Raw genomic sequence first — 9979 nt, forward strand, 5'->3', positions numbered from 1 at the left:
GTTTTTTTTATATCGTTTCTACCCGGCTGTGACCAATGTTTTGCGGTCAAATCACAAAACACTTAATTGTATTAATGGGACATGTACGATAATGTTCTTGTAAAGTCCAGTAGCCTATCATTTGCCTAAAATTATTGCGCAGTTTTCGGGGACTGGGACTAGACGGCTGATGTCATCCACGCTGGTGTGACTAACATCTGTATGTGAGGCCTAACGTTTTACTGTAACCAGCCGGTCGTTGTCATTGTCTAGCCGGCCAAATTTCTAAAACAACAAACTTTCTTATTTTCTAATACGCACGTGATAGGACACGCTGAGAATCCATCCTTTCTCAACGTACTGACGTCATATTTAGCTGGAAATGTCACGATGCGTTTCTTTTTTCCTTTTTTTCCTCTGGCTGTTGTCCAAATGTCTTACTCCCTTCCTGTTAGCTACTGAACCTGTTACGGTAAAAACTACAAAAAAAGTCATGTGAATGACCCCACACGCATCATCGCTGTCTCCGGTTGTTCTACATCCGGACATGTCTCCAGAAACTCTACTTACTCTGCGTTTATCAAAAGGCAAATCACGCGATGTTATTGGCCGATAGTCGTTTATAGATAGTGAATCATTCAAAGACCCTCCCATTGCGGTCGCCTTCATCAATTAAGTTATTGTCTGATCACTCTCAATTGAATTCAGTGCGGTGTATGAGTGAGAGTGAGATTGTTTTTGTGCTAATTTCAACCTTCCAGTAATTCAACACATATGCTGCATGGGTAATTGAAAACAGCTGCCCTGGAGAGAGTACAGTATGCTGACTGAGTAATATTGTGTCTATAGTCAACATTTAACCTACTCGACCCCTGTCTACTTATGTGTAATATGTCTGCAAAGTGGGAATGAGTTGTATTGTGCACAAAAAAATGACTATTGAGCACATATGACACATGTTTTCAACCAGACACTTATAGACTCATTTGGTTTTTTTTGTATAACACAGCAACACTACATAGAGCGCTCTCTCTCTCTCTCTCCCCCTCTCTCTCTCTCTTTTTCTTTCTCTCTCTCTTTTTCTTTCTCTCTCTCTTTTTCGTTCTCTTTTTCTTTCTCTCTCTCTCTCTCTCTCTCTCTCTCTCTCTCTCTCTCTCTCTCTCCTCCCCTCCTTCTCTCTCTCTCTCTCTCTCTCTCTCTCTCTCTCTTTCTCTCTCTCCTTCTCTCCCTTTCTCTCCCTTTCTCTCTCTCTCTCTCTCTCTGTCTTTCTTTCCCTTGTTGCTTCACATACACACTTTTCTCCAGGTGCGGTGTGCCACACCTGTTGGAGAGTCTCTCTGTAATTAGCCCGGCACAATTATCATTGGTGGACGGAGGGAGGGAGGGGGGGGGGCAAGTGGGAGAGGGGTGGAGAGGGGAGACAATGGACCAGTTCTTCTCTCCCTATCATCTCCCTCTTACCTTCTCTCTCTCTCCTGTTGAGTAATGAAAGATTCTTCCCTTCTTCAAAGAGACGGGGTTTCCTACAAAACAGCTGAGTTCAAGAAGAAAAGAGGGAGGGAGGGAGGGAGGGAGGGAGAGGGAGGGAGGGAGGGAGGGAGGGAGGGAGGGAGGGAGGGAGGGAGGGAGGGAGGGAGGGAGGGAGGGAGGGAGGGAGGGAGGGAGGGAGGGAGGGAGGGAGGGAGGGAGGGAGGGAGGGAGGGAGGGAGAAAGAGATACATGATGGTATTGTGTTTCCTCTGGTTCCAAGCCCAGTGAGCCACACTGGCTGTATCAGTGTCAGTTTCAGGAAACAAAAACTGATTAATAATAATCATGGTTTCTCACACTTTCTCACAGCTCCATAGTTTGAATCAGCCACAGTTACTAATCGTTATCTGCAGGCACCTCACCTGACCCCGGCATCGGCCAGCATCGCCCCGCCTGCAGGACCTGGAGGGTATCAGCACGTCAGAGGAAGTGGAGAATGAGATTACTCGGACGTAATGGACATGGTGACTATGTGGCTGGGAGGTGATTAGTGTGTGCGTGGGGTGTGTTGGGTGTGAGTGTGTGTGTGTGTGTGTGGTGGGGGGGGAAGGGGTGTAGAAGGTAAAGTGTGAGAAGTTTTGAGGGAGGGAGGGAGTTTCTCTCCTCCTGATACCAGACGTTGGTTTATTTTCCTTCTTTGGTTGTGTAAGGGAGAGTCTTGAGGAGAGATCTTCCTGGAGTGAACTATCCCAGGATCCAGACCGAGCTGGCGCTGTCTGAGGCTAGATAAGGGCTGAGGGTGGGCAGGGTGGGCAGGGTGGGCAGGGTGGGGAGGGTGGGGAGGGTGGGCAGGGTGGGGAGGGTGGGCAAGGTGGGGAGGGTGGGGAGGGTGGGCAGGGTGGGCAGGGTGGGCAGGGTGGGGAGGGGTGGAGAGGCTTCCAAGTGGACCAGGGGGCCTGGAGGCGATAGAACCTTTAAAAGGTGAACTCAGGGCCAGTAGTAAAGCCAGTTTCCCTCAAAGTCTGATAGATCTGCTTTCTACTTCGGCCAACGTGTTACGTCACCCACACGCGCTGAAACACACACACACACACAAACACACACATTCGCACACTCAGAGGCTTATAAAGAGCCCCTGTGAGGTCAGCTCCTGCAGTCTGAGGCTGCCCACTGTTAGCAGGGCTAGCCAGCTTAGCCTCAGAGTCTCTGTGGCAGCTCCAGGTACCGTCACCAGCCACCCTGTCCTGCCTCCCTGTCTGACGGCCGTCTGTCCTGCCCCTGGCCCTCCGGACCACTGTGTGTGTGTTTGTGGGCCAGCCTAACCCACATGGGCTCGGTGGTCGTAGCCCCTAGCCCGTCCTCCTCCTCTCTCCCCTCCTCTCTTTTTCCCCTCTCTCGCCCTGTTTTCGTCTCGTTCCTACTCCTTTTTTCGCTCTCCCTCCCTCTCGTGCACCTCTCCCTCCCTCTCTTTCACCTCTCCCTCTCTTTCACCTATCTCACCTCTCTCTCTCTCTCTCTCTCTCTTAACTCTCACCTCCCCCCCCCCCTCCCGCACCTCTCTCTGTTCCTCTCCCCCTGCTGTCTCCCTGTCTCCCTCCGTCTCTCCCCTGGGCTCCGGGGGTTGTGGGTAGGGGCCTTATTCCGTCAGTCCCCAGGTCTTCTGTCGGAGGCTTGTTCCATTTTGCGTCATGGTGTTGACTGAGCGGACCCCACACTTAACTCCCATAGAGCTTTTGGGGCAGGGCGGCGTAGAGGCAGGGCGGGCTACTGGAGGCTAGCGCTGCCTCATGTTCAGCGTGGTAATCTGATGGTCCTGTTTATTTTATGTAGCTCTCCTTTGATGGCGCAGAAAAAGTCTTTGGGCTTTTTGTTTCAGCACTTTCACTGCCAGGTCAGAGGTGCTCCACGCGGTTACGATCAGGAAGAATAATATTTGCCCTCATATTTCGCTCCAAACAGGCTTTTTTTCCATATTAGTGGGATACTCTCTGAGTTTCTGGCCTCGACTGATTCGGCACATTGGAGGTGAGGGGTGGCGGAGCTGGAAAGGAGGCGGGGCAGGAGGACGTGCCCCGAAGGGGGGTCTCCTCCGGGTCAGCTCCGTGGAGCGGGGCATGAGGGACGGGGGCTACCCTGCACCCCTAAGTGAACCCCTGGTCACTGGGGCCTCATACAAGCCCCATGTGGCCTCACCCATGGACCTGGTTGTGAGGGAAAACAAACACACACACGCCGAAAAAACGCTCAGCTCTCCACCTCCCTCCCTCCCTCCCTCTCACCCTCCCTCCTCACCTCTCCACCTCCCTCCTTCCTTCCCTCCCTCCTCACCTCTCCACCTCCCTCCTTCCTTCCCTCCCTCCTCACCTCTCCACCTCCCTCCCTCCCTTCCTCTCACCCTCCCTCCTCACCTCTCCACCTCCTTCCTTCCTCCTCACCTCTCCACCTCCCTCCTCACCTCTCCACCTCCCTCCTTCCTTCCCTCCCTCCTCACCTCTCCACCTCCCTCCCTCCTTCCCTCCTTCTCTTTCTCCCTCCAGCCCGGAGCTCCTCCTCAGGTAGGTTGGTTTCCAAAGCTCTCCAGGGGTTCTGCTTAATGGAGTTAGAAAACCAAAGTTCAGGAGTGGCACACAAACACACACCTCCCCACCCCCACCCACCGCCACCCACCCCCACCCACCCCCACCTCCTCCCTGCTTGGCTGCACTCAGACTTGCCTTAGGGTCTGAAAAGTCACCCACCCATCTCTCTCCTCTGTCAGCATTTTAAGATGAATGTGGCTTTTGACTGGAAGACACCAGTTTTGTCTAGAATGTTCTGATTCTCTCTCTCTCTCTCTCTCTCTCTCTGTCTGTCTGTCTGTCTGTCTGTCTGTCTGTCTGTCTGTCTGTCTGTCTGTCTGTCTGTCTCTCTCTCTCTCTCTCTCTCTCTCTCTCTCTCTCTCTCTCTCTCTCTCTCTCTCTCTCTCTCTCTCTCTCTCTCTCCGTCTGTCTCTCTCCTGGTCTCTCTCTTTGCCGTCCCTCCCTTTTTGGTCCGTGTTGTAAATATCTGCGGTATAAGAGGCATCAATCATTATTTCCTACGCAAGATAAGACACATTAGGGACTTTTTATATGTGCATTTCTGTTCTCTGTAGAGGCTTCATAATTAACGAGGCATTTTCTCCTAAATCTCTGTTGAGGCCAGATAAACCACACGCACAAACACGCACACACACACACACACACCAAGGCGGTTACAACACACAACACACACAAGTTATCAGCTCGGTCACTGTGGCTGTCCTGAGCTGGCACATCGTCTTGGATCCCCCAGTGCATCTCTCACCCTCCCACTTTCACTCTGTCACCGTGGATACTCGTACACACCCCATATATAGAGATCAGAGCTTTCGCTTCCTGCCCCCCCCCCCCCCCCTGCTATTAAAGCAGTGTGCCGGTGGCCTGGCCTCTATGACTGGGAGGTATGTGCTTGCTCACGGATGAGGGAGCCTAAGCTCTGATGTAATACGGCAGGAAGCCGAGGGAACTACCCTGTTGGTGGGTAGGTAATCCGATCTCTCCCCAGACACTTTAGCAGTTTATAACAATTACACTCTGCTCCCTGATCAGCACTGGCAGGCAGACAGGTGACTTAGGCTTGACATGGTCTTCAGACACTGATCCCAGGTCAACACTGATCCCAGGTCAACACTGATCCCAGGTCAACACTGATCCCACGTCTGGGAAAGGTTGTGTGATAAAAACTGAGGTTAGAGCCCCTGGCTTCAGCTCGGTGGGATAACGTGGCTGTAAGGTGTGAGAGGACGGCCTGGGGTGGTGCAGACAGAGTCACGCAGAGGAGCTGTCAAAGCCTACGACTCACCAGCCAACCATGAGAGCGTGAGGCGTTCGTCTCCTCCTCTTCCTCTTTCTGTGTCAGAAACATGCAGATTCAGAGGGCTTGTCTTTCCTGTGTTGCAGCTCAGCTCGTCCCTTCATGCCCACAGAGGTACCCAACACGGTGAATCAGAGGTACCCAACACGGTGGATCAGAGATACCCAACACGGTGAATCAGAGATACCCAACACGGTGGATCAGAGATATCCAACACGGTGAATCAGAGATACCCAACACGGTGAATCAGAGATACCCAACACGGTGGATCAGAGATACCCAACACAATGGATCCCTTCTTCCAAGGCCCGTTGTGAACTTGCCCTTTACTGTCAAAACCAAACTATCTTTGTCCAGTTGTCCTCTCCCATCCCATCTCTCTTTCGTCATCCCTGTCTTTTCTCCCTAGTGACGGTCACCGAGCCTTGTTGTTTCAGAGTTCTCTTCCAGGGGAATTTCCCTCCATCCCCCACCCCCCCACACACACTTATCTCTGACACGGACATTCCTGACATACTCTGCATTCTTCCTGGCACTAGGTGGGGTCCAGCCAATCGCGGGGGTGTTGTTAATACAAGACAGGCTCTAGGGGGCCCTGAGCGACCCGACACCGCGCTTCCACCAAGGCAGACCTGGTGAGAGGAGCAGGAAACTGAGAATGAGGGCCTAGAGACAGTCAGGCATAGTGGGTGGGAATGTTACAGTAACAAATGTAAACTCTGGACTTCCAAAAATAGACCTTGAAAGGATAACTTTCATTTCAAAGCCCTGAGTCACTGCATGTTGTTGATGAAAAGAGACAAGCGTGGTGTTTGAATCTTTGCCCCCGATAGCAGTAATAGTCTCGGGTCATAAGAAACGTGGGATTGGGTCAAAGGGTGAGCAAACATTCTTCACCAGAATAGAAGGATTACAAAAACGGACATATTATGTCCCTGACTCACACCGTCCGCTGGTAACAATCAAGGTGTTGAACTGCACTTTAACTCAGAGAACGCAGTTCAGTGTTTGAACTTTTATCTCTGAGCATGTGACAGGCAGGATTAACACACCTAGAGACAGGGGAGGTTGATGTGCTTTTGATGATGAAAGACAAATTCAATGTCATGATCATTACTCAAAGACCCGTGGGGGTTGAAACACGTTATACTGTATGACCCCCCCCCTACTCACTCACTCACTCACTCTCACTCTCACTCACACTCACACTCACACTCACACACACACACACACACACACACACACACGGTAGTCCCTGACGGTGTAAGCTGGTGAAAGCAGATAAGGCTAGATAGTTCACAGTTGACATAGACAATAACAGAACATTGGATTTGTCTCCAACAGTATTAAACAATTGACAGCTGGTGGTGTTTTGTGTTTTGTGTCGACTCATTGTGATTCTGAACCACTTCAGCCACTCGTTGTAATGTCAAAGTTATCCAGAAACCCCCTGTTTGTTTTTCCTTTCCAACATCAACAATCTGGCACAAAATGCTGAAACAGTCTATCCAGACAAGGAAACTCAGGAAGGCCCCCTCACAGAGAGATCAATCGTTATGATTACATTTCCGTTTTCCTGACTGCGTCAGCTGATGGTTATGATGAAATGTACACAAGGACTCCTATACAGGTAGTTGACGTACAGGAAATGCACAATTACACCCGCTCTGCTGCCGCGGCGACAAGACAGCACCCGTGATTGGCTGATGTCCGGCTTCATTGTTGTCAGGCATTGATTTATGATAGCAGGTTTATAATGGCCTCTGCTGTAATGAATTGGCCGTGATGGAGAGGGCAGATGTGCGTCAGTGCGCCTGGAGACAGATGGCCCCTGTCAGGTTCAGCTCCTCAGGGGGGGGGGGGGGGGGGGGGGGGGGGGCAGGCTGGGCGGTGAGGGGGTGGGGGGGGGGGCAGGCTGGGAGGTGAGGGGGTGGGGGGGGGCAGGCTGGGAGGTGAGGGGGTGACGGGGGGGGGCAGGCTGGGAGGTGAGGGGTGAGGGGGAGGGGGGGTGAAGGATGGGGGTGTGGGGGGGGGCAGGCTGGGAGGTGAGGGGGTGGGTGGGTGAGGGATGGGTGTGTGGGGGGGGGCAGGCTGGGAGGTGAGGGGGTGGGTGGGTGAGGGATGGGGGTGTGGGGGGGGGCAGGCTGGGAGGTGAGGGGGTGGGTGGGTGAGGGATGGGGGTGTGGGGGGGGGGCAGGCTGGGAGGTGAGGGGGTGGGTGGGTGAGGGATGGGGGTGTGGGGGGGGGCAGGCTGGGAGGTGAGGGGGTGGGTGGGTGAGGGATGGGGGTGTGGGGGGGGGGCAGGCTGGGAGGTGAGGTGGTGGGGGTGTGGGGGGAGGGGGTGTGGGAGGTGAGGGTGTGGGGGGTGGGGGTGGGGGGTGTATAATGGGGTTAAATCCAGGATAACTGAAGTGGTGTGAGCTCTTCTAACATTGTGACAGACGTAAGCACGCCTGTGTGTGCACACAATGTGTCTGATGTGTGGGGGTCCACAAAGGGCATTCTAGCACCCCCCCTCACACTCACACACACACAAATACTCTGTGTGTGACATTGTGTGACTCAGTGGGTCAGATTGCGACGTCACAGAATTCCTGATTTCCATTGTCTGTCTGCCCTCCTGCCCTCCTGCCCCTCTGCCCCCCCCCACTCCCCCCCAATACCCCATCCCCCCCCCCACACTGCCCCTCTCCCCCCAAACCCCCTGTCCCTCCCAACCTGCCCCCCCCCCCCCCACACCCCTCTCTCCCCATCTCCCCCCCCCACACCCTCTTTGGTTTCCCTGGACAGTTTGTCAGCAGCTTTTCAGCATCCGTTGACATGCTAACCCTAACATGACAAGGGACGCAGTGTGGCTGACGCAGAGACAGACGCACTGGGCCTCCAGAGAGAGGCGCGCCGGCAGGCCAACAGGCGGGCGGTCAGGTGGATCCAGATACTTCACCCGCCGACACTCCCCCTCACTCGCAGGCAGACGTTGAGGGGAGACTGACAAAGACACCGGGAATGTCTCCTGGGTACCTTCAGCCCGTGCCAAAGAATGTGCTAAAAATAGACGATTTTACTCCCTCTCTCTCTCTCTCTTTCACTGTCTTTTTTTTTCTTTTCAATTCAGTCTTTCTCTCTTTGGAAGTTCCTCTGAGGGGTCACACCGGGAAGTTGGAGGGTAAAACTGATTAACTCCTGAAATGCTCACAGGGTGTTTATGTCACCGCTGAGAAATCAGTTTGTTTACGTGTTTCTGTCATGTTGATTGTGTGGGTCTTTTGTGACGATAGTCCATCAAGCCTTTGTACCTCAAAGTCATACAGTAAGAAAGAGGGAAAAAGAGAAAGGATGCAGGGAGGGAGGGAAGGAGGGAGGGCGTGGCGAGACGAGGCTGGTGACGAACGTAAGAGCGAGAGGTGAGCGGTTTGAGAGGACGACGAGATGGAGGAAGAGACATGGATGCAGACAAGACACACACAATGACAGGCGGGGAAAGAATGTTTAGGGCCGCTGAGAATGGTGGTGCTGGGGGGGGGGAGACAGCAGAGAGGGAGAGGGAGACGTCAGAGGTGGCCAGGGTTCTCCAGCACATTAGCGCCAGTCTGAGATGGAGGGAGCGAGAGCAGGGCAGATGGAAAGAGTGTTTGCACAGGAAAAAAAAATCATTTCGCGTGGGTTGCCTGCTTCCCCGCTGTATCCCTCTTCTGCCCCCCCCCTCCACTCTGCCTCTCCCTCCCTCTCTCTTTCTGTCTGTGACCCTGTTGCCTCAGCCCGTGCATTCAGAGATTTCTTCACTCACAGACGCAACACAACTTGGAAGGAGTGAGTGAGAGGAGGAACGTGAGCAGGGGAGCATCACTCGATGAGGGAGAGAGGGAGAGAGAGAGAGAGAGAGAGAGAGAGAGAGAGAGAGAGAGAGAGAGAGAGAGAGAGAGAGGGTTACACCTGGCATTCACATCCATACTTACACAATGAAACACACAACCACTCAGTGTACACGCTCTCTCTCTCTCTCTCTCTCTCTCTCTCTCTCTCTCTCTCTCTCTCTCTCACACATGCACTGTGTTTGTTCACATACCTTAGAGTTTGGTTTCCAAACAAAATGTGTCTTGTAAATGTAAATGTAGGTTTAATAGAGAACTGGATTAGCATTTTCAGATTCCAGCTTCCTCTCTCTCTCTCTCTCTCTCTCTCTCTCTCTCTCTCTGTCTCTCTCTCTCTCTCTCTCTCTCTCTCTCTCTCTCTCTCTCTCTCTCTCTCTCTCTCTCTCTCTCTCTCTCTGTCTCTCTCTCTCTCTCACTATCCCTTTCTCTCTTACAAACGAACACCCCTGACCCTGGCCTTTGTGCTGCGATCTCACTCAACACAACAGAGATAATAATGCTGCTAGTTAATGTCCTCCTTTGTGACCCTGACAGAGGGAGAGCAGCAGCAGCTTCACTGCAGTCAGCTAGCCAGAGCGCCTGCCAAATGGAAAGACGAGAGCAATCGTCACGCCAAATTTGTAAATCACGTCTGCATAGAATTTCCTGCTGGTTAAAGGGAGGGGGGGGGGGGGGGGACTGTTGTCGTATGTCTGTTGGATGTGAACTTCAGCACATTATCTCCTCAGACTGTGAGGGACAGAGAGGCAGAGACGTCATTTTATTTAATGATTTTTCTCAGCAAC

This window comes from Hypomesus nipponensis, chromosome 2 (genome assembly GCF_054491055.1).
Source record: "Hypomesus nipponensis isolate SF chromosome 2, ASM5449105v1, whole genome shotgun sequence".
NCBI classification, from domain to species: domain Eukaryota; kingdom Metazoa; phylum Chordata; class Actinopteri; order Osmeriformes; family Osmeridae; genus Hypomesus; species Hypomesus nipponensis.